Source organism: Xiphias gladius, chromosome 9, assembly GCF_016859285.1.
Source record: "Xiphias gladius isolate SHS-SW01 ecotype Sanya breed wild chromosome 9, ASM1685928v1, whole genome shotgun sequence".
Taxonomy (NCBI): Eukaryota; Metazoa; Chordata; class Actinopteri; order Istiophoriformes; family Xiphiidae; genus Xiphias; species Xiphias gladius.
In genome coordinates this window covers 6,370,118-6,387,074 of record NC_053408.1, presented here as the reverse complement: position 1 = coordinate 6,387,074, position 16,957 = coordinate 6,370,118, and the positions used below count along the sequence as shown (strand labels likewise).

Below are 16,957 nucleotides of genomic sequence, written 5' to 3'. Positions count from 1 at the left end.
AATGGGGCCTGTCAGATGCTCCCATTACAAAGGGCAAAATTCTGCACAGCGTCATCAGGCTGGGTTTTTTTCAGCAGCAGTCTTTTTAGCTTTCTAACCGACATGATTAATCAAGACCAAATGAAAAGTTTCTCAGGTTGTTTTTTTTAGGTTGTTGTTGTTGTTGTATCTAATTTTGAAACCCAGGGAGGCGACATATTTTCCAGTGATCTATTTCATTCAGTCCCTCTTGAAATTTCGAAAAGACATTCTTGATGGCAGCAAAAATGGCAAAAAAGCAATATATTGCGTACCTCATCAGTCACAAAGAAAAAAAAGGAAAGAAAAACTTTTTTTTGTCACTTGCCAAATAGTGTGGGTCAGGTTGACAGTGTCTGTTTTTTCCTGTATTCTCACTGTTGGCGGAGGAAGATTGATCATACATTCTTCCAAGGTCTGGCTTGGCTCCCTTTAGCTAAAAGCTGTATCATATTTTCACCCATTGTCTGCCTGTAGCTGCCAGGTGGAATCACTACATCTCATGTTGACTCCTCATGACACCTTTATCATTATAAACCTCCTCTGTCCTTGAACATTGATTGTACCACAGGCTTAATCTAAACACTATATAGTTCCTGCCAGAAAACCTTTCAGCCTATTAAGATTTTAGCCCTTTTTTCCCTCTTGCTTTCATGCGCGTTGCATCTATGACATTGTTTCTCCCCCTTGTTGTTCAGCCTGTCTCATGGAGTATTGGATATCAGTAGGATTAAGGTTAGAATTAGGTCTGGAAATGAAGTTGATCATGAGGCTTTACAGCAAAATACCTAAAGCACAGAGGATTCAAACAATGAGCAAGCACCAGCGGGAAACTGCAGATTAACATTAAATATTGTTTAACAAAACACATCATAAAAAATACAGAAGCTACGAGCCTTTCAAAGATCCCAGCTCATACAAGACGGAGAAGCAAAGAGAGTAAGTGACGGTGCGTGATGAGGCTTCTCAAGACGGAACTTGTCAGTAAATCAGTCACTTAAAAAACAAATGACATCAAACAAGTGCCAAATAGCCTTGTCAGCAAAAAGGAGCCATCATGAAGTCATTTTATATGCCGTACCTTACATCCTTCCCCTCCACAATAAATAAGAAGCGGGGTCGGCATTAAATTTGAGAGGAATGCACCTGAGTGATAAAAATGGCTGAGTTGTGAATCAAAATACATTGATACCAGAAGTGTGGGAAGAGAAATGAGCGAGCTAGAGGTGCAGACAGATTTAAAATTCACTGTCGCTGTGTAATGATAAAGCATGCCTACACTGTGGCAATACATGGGCTCTCTCTCCCTGCGCATACGCTAAGATCAAGTATTTGTCAGACCTTGTTTTGTGGGCGTTTTGACTTATTCTTATTCGCCCTTATTTGCTCTTGCTCAACAACAACTTTGATCCCTTTTTCCGATGGTAAAATTATGCTGAGCCCAGCAGGAAAGTGATGAAGGCACTGCAAGCCAATAAGGAACTCAGAAAAAAAGGCAAGGGGGGGGCAAAATAACTATTTTAGGTTCAACGACTACAGGCTGTGTGTGAGGAGTGAGAGACAGAGCAGTGGCGTCACTGCACCTATAACCGTAGGTATTAACTTAACACATTCAGTTAATACAGCTTCTTCTCCTCTGTTCCAGTTCATTAAAGTTTTCTCTCTCTCGCTCCGTTTCTCGGATTCTGTCTCTCTTTCCCTCTTTTCAGCAGAGGTATGGTGAGATACAGCAAAAGGGGGGATTAGTGTCTGCTTGGTTCATTTCAATGCCTCCAAAGAATCAGAGACTAATCCTGGCCTCAGCTGCCTGGATGCTTCTGCTCTGTTTGCACTCAAAGGCTGTGCCAGTGAGGCACAAGTGTGCCACAGAGAAGCCACAAAAACAGCCAAATTTGTCCTCACACACAGTGCTAATTTCTCCACAATCCAGGTGTCCGTGCTGCCTTATTTTTCTGGAGGTTTAAGCCAGCGTGGCATTAGGGGAGTTAAACCCTAGGAAGAGGGCTGTGAAATACACTCAGATATTTTAGAAATAAAATGTAATATATGCCCTTTTCAAAAGCTGAGGGTACATTTCACAATCACCAGACAATGTTAATTTGCAAGGAGGGAGGAAGCGGAGGCTGCCTAGCAAGGGAGGGACAAACCTAGTGGAGCAAGTCTTAATTTACCTGAAGCTGTTCCCATGTCTCAGGTGCAGCCAGCGGCCCATCCAGGCTCCGTCTTAGAGGAATAAGAGGCCAACTAAAGGTAGACGGGAGGATGGAATGGCTGTCACATTTAGCTCTAGTGAAAGTGTGTTCTTTGAATTATCAAGAGTAGAGGGGACACTGTTTCAGCGTTTTTCAATACTGAGCACCAAGGCAATTAATTTCCATTCACCTCCATTGTTTTGTGGTGGCAGCGGAAGACACAGTCCACCCACAAAGAACGACACCAAAAAAAAAATCACATAACACAAAATTTATATGCAAATGAAAAAGACTTCTAGTGGCTGTAATAATTATGAAGGGAGCAAAATAGGAAGTAAGTTAAACAAAGCACTTATTTTAACCCAAACCATGATCTTTAACTCAACCTTACCAAGTTGTTTTGTGCCTAACCTCAACCAAAACCTGAATCATAGCGTGCTCTTATCATAAAACGGGTGTATTTTTCATCAACTGTGATTTGTAACAGTTTTGGAAGGTACAGAGAAATTATGAGGGTTTCAGATCATAAACTCTTCTATGTGTCTTTCTAAAGGGCATGGACAAATGACATATTTTGACGTCAAATTTGGTGCAGGAGAAATCAGATAATTGAGAAAATATGTTTGGTTGTAATTTGGGTGACCTGACCCTTTAAGTCTCTCTGTTTTGATGATGCTTGTCTCAGAGATGTTTGTAATTACAAATTACAGACCCTTAATTAAAAAAACTTTATATCTTCCAGTTACCTTTGGGATTGTGGTGTTGCTGACCCCGATTTATTTATTTATTTATTTATTTATTTTGTACATTGGCGTCGAAACTGAATATAAGGATGACATGCTCACATACCTTGGAAATCTCTTTGCCACATTCATATAAACTGATCTTTCGGCCTCTGCTCATCAGATAGTGTCAAGCAATTAATGTTGTGTTTTTCTGGGAGTCAGAGATAAGAACAAAACCACAGCAATCGAATATCTACTTAACCTGTAAGTTCCATGGTGACGCATGGAGGCTGTGGCTTCATCTGTGACATTACTTGTTAGTAAGATAAATACGTTGCAGGTTTTACTCTCTTCAGGGAAATTTGCTAATAGTAATAACAAGATGAAATAAAGCCAGACTTAACCTTAAAAGCCATTGCCTGATAATGTTTTAGCCTGGTTTACCCTTTCTTGTTATTTGCCAGTGCCATACATTGTGTGTTACGTGTGAGGGTGGGTTTCTGTATTTGTGGGTGTATATGTGCGCACGTGTCAGTGCATGTTTGGTGTTCCGCAGTCTCTTTTCACTTGTTGGCCTGGTCGGGTTAAGTGGATGATTGTGTGGATAGATTGGGAGGGAGGGCTCATGTTCCCCGAACGAGCTGCTTGTTCGCGTTGTTTATTTATATTTTTTTCTTTCCTCCTCTTATGCCAGAGTTTATTTCTTACAGCAGAACTGTGCCTCCCCCAGCTCTATAAAGAGGGTATGCTCACGGACATTCTCACACACACACACAAACACACACACACACAGACTATCACAGTTTTTCTTTCTCTAACACACAAGCCTGAGCAGCAGTCAAAGCACTAAAGGCTGATGAACAGGCCATATTTCACTGACTGCTCTGTGACTGGACTGGGACCTTATTTAATGGGGGATCTGTTGGCAATTTCAAATCATCTATGTGTTTGCTGAATTTTTTTTATGGTCTGGAAGTCAATAAAATTCTAACCTGCTGATTTTATTGGGGTATGGCAAAGATTTCTTTTTCCTGTTTTCAAGAGAGCATTTTTTTTCTCTAGCTCTGAAAGGGTATGTAACCGCTTTCAAAGAGAAAATGTGGTTTCAATACAAAATGTCAGCATGAAAAATTCTACTGTTCATCATCACAAATGAAACTTGTCTCGTGCCCACTAGCATTACAGTTAGTAATGCTAAAAGGCACTCTTCTGCCCAACTGCTCCTCATTTTGCAATCAGCCTCCGTGTGTGCAGCTCTCAGTCACTAGCCTCCAGATTGCCTGTGCTCCCTTTGTGAGTTGGCGGTTCTGCCAATTCTCTGCCTGCCTGTTACCTGCATGTTATCTGTTACCTGCATGTTTGGACCACCTGTCTGCCCTTTGACTGTCTGCTGCCTGCTTTGGTTCTGTTTGCCTGTTTGGGCTCTCTCTAGTCTACTATCCTGCCTGCTGAGTCAGTGTTTATGTTTGGGTACACACAATGCCACTTAAAATAGACCGATCAGCCACAACATTGAATCCAGTAACTGCGTTTAATACTGTGGTTGATAGGGTATACAGTACGAAAGTATAGATGGTCTAAACCAGAACTATCACACTTTTGTTTTTTACTGCAGTGCAGGAGGAAGCTCTGGCAGAAACCATAAACATTCTGGGGATCCACTGGAGAGTGTCAGGGCTACTGAATAAACTAGGCTTTGTGGAATAAATCTGGTTTGCCCTTAATGATGATTAGCATTTTACCGAAATGTGCTGTAAGAATAGGAGTGGAAAGCCAAATTATATTCCAATGAATGTGGCCTACATTTACCATTTAATAATAAGTAAGTCCACGTGGAGAAAATGTATTTACACTGTACTTTATTTTGCGCCATGTGCCAGGTCATAGTCGAAGATAGACATGGTACATGTTTCTGAAATGAAGTGCAATAAACTTACTAAACAAAAAATGAAATCACTTAATTCAAATGAAACAACTGCTTTTGTCTTTAATAGAAAACAAATATAATTCCTACACTTTGCTCGTATAAATTTGACCCAAATGACAAGGTTATGTTCTTTTCTAACAGTAACAAGAAGCGCTTCCACTACAGCCAGGTGTTATGATAGGGCTTTTATTTTGGAGGAAATGTGAGCGTCAGCACTGATGTTACACAGACAGGACTGATTCTTAATTAGCCACTGATACAGCACACCTGGGAAATACCAGGAGAGCAACGGTGGAGAGTGGAGAGCCACGTGGGTGCATCCAGTCCAGCGACCATGGGTGAGTCAAGACCTCTTCTCCCCAGTTCAGGGAAATAGAACTCCCATCACAAAGAAACAAACGGAGACGTCCTCCCATCAAGCTTGAAACACAACGGGGTTCCCAGGTGGCAGGCACGTTTAGTGGAAGCATGTTTCCAAAGTTCCCGCTGTAGACTCGTTTTGGTGCGTAGCAGGACAACAAACATATACTCTGTCCATTCTTCTTTAAAACAGTGTCGTCCATCAGGAACCATTGTTTTTGCTGAGACATGACGTCTTTTTTGGGGAGTAGCAAGACCTGGCTTTGACAGTGGTTTAGTTTACTAGGATGGTTAATTAACTGACCCTCCACATCTGCCTTAATTTTGAGTCTTGGCATATTGTAGCATCTCTACTGAGCAAGCAAGGGTAAACAGAGAAGCTGTGGCAAGAAGGAAGTTAAACATTAAGAAAACTACTTTGTTTTATATCCAGATGAAATAAAACATTTACAAAATAATTGAATAAAAGAGAAAAAGTTGCATTAGTCATGTCGTGTATACCCCCACCCTGCCTCACCCCCCCAGTGGAAAAAAAAAAAGTGTCAAAAGTCCTGGTACAGGCTGTGGCAAGGGGCGGAGAACGGTTTCCCACTGAAAGGTTTCTACAGAACTGACTTTAATTAGCACAACAATGGGCGTCGGCCGCGGCGACATTTCTTTATGCCTGAGCAAATCTTAATTTCAATACATTTTACTCTGCTGTGGCTGATTGTGTTCTAAACCAATTAAGATGTCACACACCTTCACAGGCAAGGTCATAGTGTCTGGAATCTGCATCGACAGTACCAGATTTCTAAATCAGTTTGCGGCTTTAGAAGCTAAATTACAAAATCGGAATAGTCAATTCGCAGTGAGGGATTTAATAAGGCCAGCAAAGACTGCAGCCAGTAATTTAATTGTTGTTTCATTCAATGAAGCACTTGCTGTCCTCTGGGGTTGGCTGCTTATCAAAGGGTCCTTTCACTCCTCTACCTTTACAGCTCAGTGTGCCATGGGCTAATGGGCTTCAGCCAGACAGTTATTGTATATTGGTAATGTATCCACCTCAAGAAAAAACCAGCTGCCTAACACAAACATACACACAGTGAGAGAGAGAGAGAGATTCCGTATCCTCAGAGAAAGGAGATGAGCCATTTTTATAAACGTTTAGCTTGGTCTTACAAGCAAAGTTTTTCTCGTCTAATTTCTTGCAAAAAACACTAAAGATAATTTGAGCCACTCTTTAAAATAAGGGACTAGGGGAGCAGAAATGATAATGAGTAACTAAGTAGCGTTTCTATCCTCTGACTTTCTGTGGTACTTTCTCTCTCCGGTATTGTCTCCCACTCTTTACCTTCTTCCCTTCCGACTCTCCAGGCCCCTCTTCCATCCTTCTCAGTGCAGCTCTCTGATCATGTTTAATTCCCCACCTGCTCTCCCTAGATTAACGTCTCCTTGTGTAATCCCATTAAATGCCCCGTGTTTCCGCCTGGTGCTCATTACTCCTCCACCGCACCACGGTGGAGTCTGGAATTGACTCAGGCCTGACATCCAGCACTGCATGAGGCCATCCTCGGTCCCTTCCCTCGGTATTCAGCGTTCTGCAACCCCAGCTGCCCTCCAAACTTCACCTTGCTTTGTCCTTAGGACGCGGAAAGTTCTGAGTTACATTCCAGTTAATGACCAGAGCCGAGATGCAAAGGCTGAGGCTGAGCCCTGAATTTTCATCTACCGCTTATCCTCAGGTCAAAATTTAATCCAGTATTGTCTAGTACTAAAGTTTATGACCAAATACCTGAAAAATTAAAAAAAATCAGCTTTACTTTATGAACTGTAATAGAATCTATTTATCTTTGTTTGTTTTGGTGCTACTAGCAAAAGTTAGCATGCTAACATGCTAACCTGAGACGAAGAGCATGGTACACATTATACCTGCCTAACATCAGCTAAAATTAGCATTTAGCTCGAGGTACAGCCTCACAGAGCCATGTGGGTGAACTGGTATTTTCCTGCGGCACACTGAGGTTATTTCCTTGAGTGCAGCAGGGTGGTGACAAAAATACAGCGGGTCACTGCAATTTTACTGCTCAACATTTACATTTACTCACTACTACTACATTTATGATTTTATCCAAAGTGACTTACAAACGAGGGACAACACTAAAGCGTCAGTGCCGTGGGAGACCTTGAAGTAAGTGCTAAGCACTAGATCTATTCAAAAGATAAAGTGCAAGTAAATCAGGCAAAGAAGTGGACCAAAAGTGCCCCTCATGCTCAGAGCAGATCAAATACTCAGCGCACCTTTATTCCATAGTATTTTGGTCACTCTATTTGGTGAAATCACACCCATATAAATCACGCAAACCCCTTTATTTGTGTTTTGTTCATCTTTCTTTTCTTTTTACGGAGTCTGGCCAAAGTAACACCCGGAGCTCCGTATTTTTCATTACAATACAGACAGATATGTCGTTACAATCACCAACATGATGTGATAGAGTGCTTGGGTTTTATAGTGGTGTTTCCAAAACCAAAAGAGTGTTATTGTAAAAAGTCCTACTTTATCTGTTGTCATGTTTATGTTTCAATGTGTAGATGAGGCTAGCAACTATTCTATGTAAAACAGGCATATCTAGACTGAATTAAACATTAAAAATAATTTCAGAAATTAAAAAAGTACGAAAACTACAACACGTTTTTCAATATTCGCTGTACATATGGCACTTCGATGGTATTTAGGCCTAATAGTAGATGGTTATGGATGGTTTTATGCTAAAAAAAACCAGGTGCCCAATTACTTACAGAAAACATGATTGTAATTTCTTGAAGGTGTCCAAAAAGACACACCATCTGCTCCTGGCAGTATATTTGAACTACTGTATTCATATTTCAACATTACAGACACCACTCTGTGGGATTCCCAAACTGTCAGTGCATAATGAGGAGAAGAGTCCTGTGTTTAAAGGGGATGAAAGTAGTGAACGCGACTGGCCTTGATTGTCAAAACCTCTAACACGTCCACCTACAATATATGATAATGTATTCTCTCTGATCCCACCCTGGTTTGAAGTGTGCCACAGGTAAGCAAGGCATGGCCGGCATGCGCTTGGCACGCACGCAGGGAGAATTTGACCGCGCTCTGCGCCACGCCGACAGGTACACGTGCACAGGGCCCTTACTCTTGTTTGAAAATGGGGGCCGAGAAAGCATCTGCCATAATCTCTACCATCCACTAAAAACTTAAACTCGTGCCAAAAAAGATGCTACGTGACCATTTTCCCAAGTTGTTCCTGTTAGAGGTGTTGGATTGCGTGAAGTGGAGTGGAACTGCATCTAACGATAACTTTCATTAGGGACTGATCTGCCAGTTGTTTTCTCACCTACTTATTATTCATAAAACAATAATGAAAAAGTTTAGTATCATTTAAGATGGAAAAAATCAGCAAATCCTCATGTTTGAGAAGCTGGAGCAAGCCAATTTTAGACATTTTTATTTAAAAATGCCAAATCAATGAACTGACTGTTTGTTTCAGCTCTAGTCTTGAGCATATGTTTTGTCACCATGTAATAGGCGGGCAATCCCCCACAGATTTTCCGTTTCATTTTTAAAAATGTGAATCCTTTTTGTCGTACAGGGAGAGGAAATTGCCCATGCTCAATCATTGGGCTTTGCTTATTGAATCAATAGATAATCATCAAAATTTGCTTTTAGGGGGCAATGACAAAGGTGATAAATTGCTGTCATAAACTAGTTTAGTGGATGCTGCTGCTGCTGATGGTCACCACGGAGCCGGGGGACAGGTAGCATTGAAACAGTTCTTTAAAAAGATTGGGGTGTGAAGCCACCTCCACAACTTCAATAAACTTCCCATTGTGTAATACAATAAGCATTTATCAGCTTGTTTTCTCAACCACTCTCTCTAATGGCCGACTGTCAACTCCCGTTATCTCTCCCATATATCTGTCTATCTGTCTGCGGTGTTTTTCCCCACAGTGTTGAGTAAGAATTTAATGTGGACACACCAAGACGTGCGACACAAACGTTGTAGATGCTATCACGGCTCTCAGTTTGCACTTGGTGGGATCATGCAGGAATGTTGTGCTGGCTCAATATTATCTGCAGATTGAAATATTTACATCTCTGAACCATTAACACATTTCATTCTCTGTTTTTATTTAATACTCCCTGTGTGTCCTGGTTGCTGGTGTGGTTTCTCATCTGATCGTGCCGGATAAAAGCACTTACTATGGGACTGCAGTTTGAGTTTGGCGGCCTCAAGACTGAGCAGTGTGCCTGCCTTACTATCTAGCTAACATCGCGCGGGCACACCAGAGTGAAGCATGCTGGGAAAATACGTGTCCCGTACACCTTAGTGTGATTTACAGTTTATGCAACAGGAGATCAGTGGGGAACCTCTTAAAACCTGACAAAACGTCTCCTTCAATGATCCGTTCCAGGTTGGCACACAGTGGAAGAAATAGGCCTTGAGGGTCAGTCGCTCACCTTAAACACTTCTGCTGACATCAGTTTCAGACAGTATATAGTATCTAGTATGACGAGATTCTGTCTTCTCTGTCTGTGATCCAGCAGAGCCGTTTGAATGTTTTTCTTTTTAATGGAAAGATGCCGGAAACACATCCCTGCTGGACCAGAAGCGAGTAACTAACTCCTACTGTCTTTTAAAGTCCAGGCCAGCAGGAGCACTCGTTTTCCCAAGTATCATTAATCTTACTTTTCCTAGGCCTGTCCTCCTACCAACTCCTCTTCTCCCAAGGGTGGCGTCCCTTGGGCACTCCTTTACCTTGCTGGCTGTTTCTGCAAAGCACACACGCATACAGTTACACACAGACACCAACCCCCTCTCTATATCGCTCTCATTCTTCCGCCCTCTGTCTCTCGATATTTCTCACAAACAATAACACACACACACACACAGTCCAGCAGTTGGGTAGGGAGAAGTACATGAGCAGTCAGCGTCCTGAGATACTGTAGATCAGACAGGGCTGAGCAGGAGGAGAAGTCTCTCAGACACAGGCTATGATAAGATAAAAGCGGGGAGAGAGCATGAATTACTTTAATGACTCAGCACCTCAGTTCAGGTCCAGCCTGCACATTGCAACACCCAATTTCCTACAAAATACATGTGTACTTTTTTTTTTTTTCCAAACCAGGAAAGTTTGACATTTGTGTAATGCAATACGTCATAGAGGGGATGGGTGGTTGGGTGTACAAAGCACATGACATTGTCATTGGAGACCCATGTCTTTTCTGGGTTTGTACCGATAAAACACAGAAAAGACATGGGTCAGCGTGCCTTTCTAAAAGAGAAGACCCAATCTTTCCCCTAACAATCTAAACCATGTAATCATTTTTTAGTTGCCAGGAATGGACATTGTAGAGATAAACAAATGAAATATGTTTACAGTGAATATTTTGTAGTTTTGACTATATATATATATAAAATTTGGCTTGACATGACTTGATCAAAAAACTTAATCTGCCAGTATTATGTCTACTCCAAATCCTATTTGCTAATGCAGATTGGTGTATGAATATTAGTTTATAAAGTTACTGTAAGTTTTAAAAGATGGAGATACACATTTTAAATGCACATACATTATGTGGCCACAGAGATGAATAATAAAGTCTACATCAAGTTGCACCTGCTGCTGGAGACAGTCAGCTTTTGTTTCAAAGATTAGTCCATGTCAAAATAAGTTCACAGCATCTGCAAATGCACTTGCTTCTCCTCAGTGCTTTGCTCCCTCTCTTCTCTTCCCCCATAGCAGATGAAAAAAAAACAACCTGCACGTTCAAATCAAATATCAAGAATTACATAAGTGTGGCGCTATTCAAACAAACTGGTTTATGAGTTTTATTAGAGTTGATGTATGGAGATTTAGCTTCTTGGTTTCACAGTTCCGCAAGACTTGTCCTTGCTCTCGCTCACAGAGTCAAGTTGAAGCTTTCATTGGATTAAGTAAAGCTAACATAGACATACTGGTAGATGGGCAGCAGGCATTAGCTTCGGCTCTTCAGATGGAAGATACGGTACGTATCCTTTCATGTCATGAACGCTGAAGAATGAAATGCATGACTTTTTTTGTACTGATAGTCAGAACAATTGTACAGTCAAGCTTGTGTCAGATTAAGTGTTACATCTGAGGGCTTGATGTCGTGCTGCTTTGAAGAACATGCACACTGGAGAGGCAAAGGGCATAAGGAGACCAAAGATGACAAAACCATGTAATTGAAGGTATAAAATCAAGACCTTTCAGCTCTAGAGAGATAGATATAATGGCAGCTATATAATACACTATAGTACATTGTAATTCAGTATAATATACTATAACACAGTGTACATTAGTGCAAGTGGAGTGCAGCAGAGTTCTGCAGGGATGATGTATTTGTGTAGGTCAGACCGGAAGGTAGAATCACCCTGGTTCCCTCGATTAAAAAGCCGATGGGATTTTTCCACTGGCTTTTGGATTATTACAGAAAATAAGATGTGTGACAAAAAAAAGGTTTATGATACTGAAATGTTTTGCTCGGCAAGACAGTCTTCACAAATGAACACTGCTTTCATGATTCTTAAGCCTAAATACAATCGCCAGAAGCAAAAAGCTAATGTTAGGCTATAAACGAACTACACCGCGGTCGCATGACTTCAGCGTCACCACCACTAAGCTTCCAGCTTGTAATTTGATTGAGCGTGCTTACCTCTTCTAAAAAAGCCCTTTCTCTTAGAAAGTTAGATTGCAATAGTGCAAGTATAAACACAACAAGGCTGTAAAGGTGGACTGGTAAGTAGATGGGTTTTCCTGTTGTACATGATGACGTTTAACCTCCCCGACAACTTCTGAAGTCTCAGTGAGCCGCTTGTTAGCAACCGCCTATTTTAAGACATGTAAAAGCTTAAGAAATCATGAGTGGGGTATTTACTAACGTAGTTTATGTCATAGAATAAAAAGTGTAAATGTCTTGACCACAGAACTTATTTCTGGTATCTTACCAAGAACCCATTAAAAAAACCATCGAGCAGACTGCAGACCCAGCAGACTGCAGCAAAGAATATTGCACTGGCCACAACAGACTGGTAAAAGATCTGGAACATATTGCTGCACACATTAAAGGACCGAAGCTTCTTCAGAAAGTAGAGTTTTCTCTGTCCCTTCCTGCAGACAGCCTCTGGGTTGCATTTCCAGTCCAGTCTGTTGTTGAGGTGGACTCCAAGTTATCTTTAACCCTACACCACCTCCACCTCCTCTCCAGGAATGAAAACGGTGTTTAACATAGTTCTGGTCCTCCTGAAGTCCACAGCCATCTCCTTGGTCATGGCCACATTCAATAGCAGATGATTGTTCCCACACCACGCCACAAAGCGGTCCACCAAGTCTCTGGGGGCTGTGGAAGTGTATCCATATTTCACATTTGCATACAGTGAATCCAGAGTTTTAATTTCTCTGGTTTGGCAGTTGACAAAGTGGTTAAAAAGTTTTTAGTGTGCCAGAAAGAGAAGTGTGGTTAAAGTCTTCTGAGATGGCCGTGAAAGCATTTGGATGTTGAGTTTGTGATCTAGCACTGACAGAGTTTGATGACGTCACACACTACGTTGGCAGCAGCTGATGGCGGCTTGTAAACAGCAACAACAATGGCATATTTGAGCTCAGACAATATGGACACAGACTCACGGCTAACAGTTGAATGTGCGGGCTACGGAAACACTCTTTCACAATAACATGTATGGGATTACACCAATCTTGTTGTTCCTGTAGCCATGTCTCAGTTCAGCACATATTACTGCATTCGCGATATTCCTGCTGGGTCTTGGCCAGCGCACCGATTCACTAGGGAGCTAAAATTTTCCATAACAACAGAAGGAGCAAATGGTTCATACTTTCTCTTCCTTGCTTTCTGTTTGGCTCCAGCCCTGCATCCCTGACTATTTCACTACAAAACAACTCTCAGTGTCATCAGCAGATTTGATGGACACCGAACCAAAAAAGGGGACATGCTGTCTGTTATCATACTCTGTCACATATATCATGTATGTGGCTCTTTTTGGAATAAGAGCATTGGAGAGAATCTTAGAGAAGGGTTGCCTGTGTTGTGGGCTTTCATACAGGCAAAAATGACAAAAGTGAGGTCTGCATCGAGGTTTGGGGGGAAACTTCAAAGTCCCAGGCTGTTACAATGCATTTCTTTGACCACCCTGGCATGAAAAAATGGTGGATAAAAGAGAGGCAGACAACGAGGATGCTTTGATGTGAAAAGGTGAAGCTTATAGCCACTCGATGCAGCGGATAGGAGGACAACTGTGCGTATTAGTGAGCTTAGTGAGTCTGAGTTTGAAGAGCTCTTCTTCGGTATACTATTGTATTTGGGGAACAAGTAGAGATTCAGCCCTGTTGTGCTGCCAGGCATTAGCTGTTGTTGTGGTTGGTGGTTAATTACTATAGTCCTGGAATAATTGAGATAGCTACATCTTTGTGTTGACAAGAATAGATGAGCCACTTCACTTTTGTGTTAATGTAACAGGCCCTGCTACACTGGGCATGTAAACAGATAAAAGACCTGTAAAACAGCAGAAACAATAAAGCAGAGATAACTTGCAGCCGTTTGTCTGGTAGGTCTTGTTAGAATTTATTAAACAAACACCTTGTCAGCTGCTTTATGTCTTCTAAATAAACACATGTCAAATACCCTGTTTTCCTTTTTTTCTTACTCATCCACATAATCCCAAGACTGTCTTTGGTTTCCATTGAGACACATTGAACAATTATTAACAAGTTCCATAAAAGAAATTCAAAAAATATGAGTAAAAAAAAACAAATAGGGAAATGAATCCTCGTGCTATCTCATGCTATCTCAGGAATATAAACCGTTCTCCACATATATTAGTTCTCTACTCACTAACATTCCTGGGACCTGTACTCAAAATAGTGGCCGATAGCGGCATATTAGCATTCAAAGGATATTTATATGAATGACCTGCGACCAACATAGCACATATTTTATAAACAGAATACACATAAAGCATTTGAAATGTAGTACTAACCAAGTGCACGGGAGCTGTAAAACATAAAAACTGGAGCCCTACATTAATCAAGGAGCGGGAGTCCATGCTAAGGGAAGATACTGTCCGCCATCACCCACATTCACAGCAAGGCCTTCTCCAATATGACGGCGCCGGAGTAGCTCACATGAACACATCAAACTACACAGTACATTGTAAACACATCTTAAAAGTACCAGATAATGCTTTGCTATGCTTATTTATACCTTTTGTGCTTTTGTACACATTACTAACCTGTAAAATAAGAGAAATAATGAAGCAGAGGAAACTTTCTGCTGTCCGTCGGGTCGGTCTTGCCAGAACGGCAAGCTTACAACAGCTATGTCGTAATAGCAGTCCCATACGGCAAGCCCTGTCCTCTGCTACCCTCTGTTGTCTGTAGTGATAAACTTTTTCTTTCCTCCGAGGCTTTTGTGTTAAAGACTTAGTTTAATCACTATTACCTGATTATAAACTGAGCCACTCATACAAAAATAATATTTTGTGTGGCTCACATTACGTCGTTGGGTTGGCTTTTCTGTTTTGCAGCTCAATGTGACTACATAACCGGGGACCCTTTATTTACGTATTTATTTGTTGGACTCTCTTAGGCACTGCAGCTTCAACACTTCAGCGTGACTGGCTGAGCAAGCGTATTTCACTACAAGGTAAGCGAGCACCATGGAGACCAACTGTGAATACATGTTTTTGTGATCTCCTAGGAAAATGGCAGTTTTGTTAGTTTTTTTTCTTTTTTGTTTTTTGTTTTTTTGTTAAAGGCCTGTTTCTAGCACAGTGAATGCAGATGAATGTGATCTCTAAACGTGTTTTGTCATATGCCCATTCCTGCAGCTCAGTATTTGATCATTGGTTGACCTTAGATACACTTTACATGAGTGAATTTTGACGTGATATTGATGCTATTATAACAGCTCCCCTATTACAGTATGTATGTTTTTGTCAAATCATTATTGATGATCTGATCGTGACTGTCTAAAGCTCAGAGACTTTTTTCCTGTTCGGTTCAATTCAGTTTACAGTACTTCGCTGTACTTGAATATAATACCTTTCAGTTCTTGAAAGGAAACTGTATCCATGAATTATACAAATCAAACACATACCAACTCAGAACACCATCAACAACAAGGACACTTAACTAAGCCAGAAAAGTCAACAGCTGAGTATTGTACAACAAATGTTCCTTGTGAGTGCAAAATGAGTAATTCCTCTATTTCTGTTCAGTATTAAAATACAAAGAATCAGAGAGGAGAAAGAAATACAGGAAAGAATTATGAGTATGTCACGGCCATGAAACATACAGTACTTAGAGTTGGATTCCAAACAGAGTTGCATTCATGTGCTGTGTTGGATGCCGTGGATTTGACAACTCCTTGGGTTATTATGCTATTCAGCAGCCAAGTGTTGTTATACTGTTATCATAGGACTTAAGTCCTAGACCACTGACTTACATCAAATGCAATATTATTCCAACACCAGTGACTAAAAAGAACAGACACAACACAGTACAATACACGTACTTTGTGTCGAAGGAACAAATGCAGATACATATAGGGAAGTATATGAGTGTGCCTAGTGTTTAACAACTCATGTATGTGCGCAGGATCATATTCAAGTGGGTACTTTGATGATCTTTATTGCAAAAGTCAATTCTGATGATTACCCAATGTTGGTTTGGTTTGTGCATCTCAATAGTCCCCAGTCATTCTAAATCATGTCATCACTGCTTAAGTAATACTCAAGTATAGTCCAAGTACATTTTTGATGTACTTGAACTATATTTGAGTATTTCCATTTTATGCTACTTTTAAAAACTATTTATACTATTTATAGATGTTGACATCCTGCAGAGGGAATGTAGTTTGCTGACAATACTTCTGTAATTTTGAGTTAGGAAGGATTTTCCAGGATGCAGGACCAGCTATGCATCTACTCTATGTCAGATTTGAGCCCTGCACATTTCTTCTACCATTAAGACACACCATAAGGTTGAGGGGAAAGGGGTGGCACTGTGCAGTTACCTTTAATGCTTTTTAAAAAAGGTGTCAGAAAAATCATGGGAGAAGAAGTCGTATAGCGAAACATTTCAATTTCATGACAAATGATGCTGTCTCTTGACTGCAGTCGTTATGGGTGTCATTAGCATCACTCACTTTGCGTTCAGTCATTTCTCTTGGTTTTCTTTTTGTTAATTATCCTCTGTTGGTGTTCTTATGTCATAGGTACAGTTAGAATATAGACAATTAATTTATATCAATTTGATATAAAATTAGATTAGTTTAATTCATAATTGGACATTTTTTTTACTGACATTCTCTGTTTTAAAAGGACAACATGAAAATAACATGGTAATTTGTCACAATGAAGAACCTTTTTATAATTCTGCAGGATCCTGTTCCCAGTTACCGGGTGGTGGCATTGATTTGGCTTTATTTGGATGATAACTCCCATGCTAATTATCTCAATGATTTTTGTGGCCTGGAGTGATGCTTACAATAACACATGCACACCAAAACCCTATTGTTTAAAACATTTGGGTTGTTTTTTTATTTCAGGGCCATTTCTGAGGCTAATTGAGGCAAGCGTCTATGCACCGTTTGGTTGGCTGAGAAATGTGTTTTAATGGCCTCCTTGGGGCAGAAAAGTCACTTAGAGCTCTGCCATCAGTGTAATTATTAAAGAAAG

The 16,957-nt window shown here is 40.8% G+C and overlaps 1 long non-coding RNA gene across 1 annotated transcript; it reads left to right on the top strand.

Moving 5' to 3' along the window:
- The first annotated feature begins 5,131 nt into the window (after positions 1-5,131).
- LOC120794818 lies at positions 5,132-16,917 on the top strand. The gene is made up of 3 exons (XR_005708162.1): positions 5,132-5,200; positions 14,866-14,922; positions 16,828-16,917. It is a non-coding gene; the product is annotated as an uncharacterized LOC120794818 (long non-coding RNA).
- The last annotated feature ends 40 nt before the right edge of the window (positions 16,918-16,957 follow it).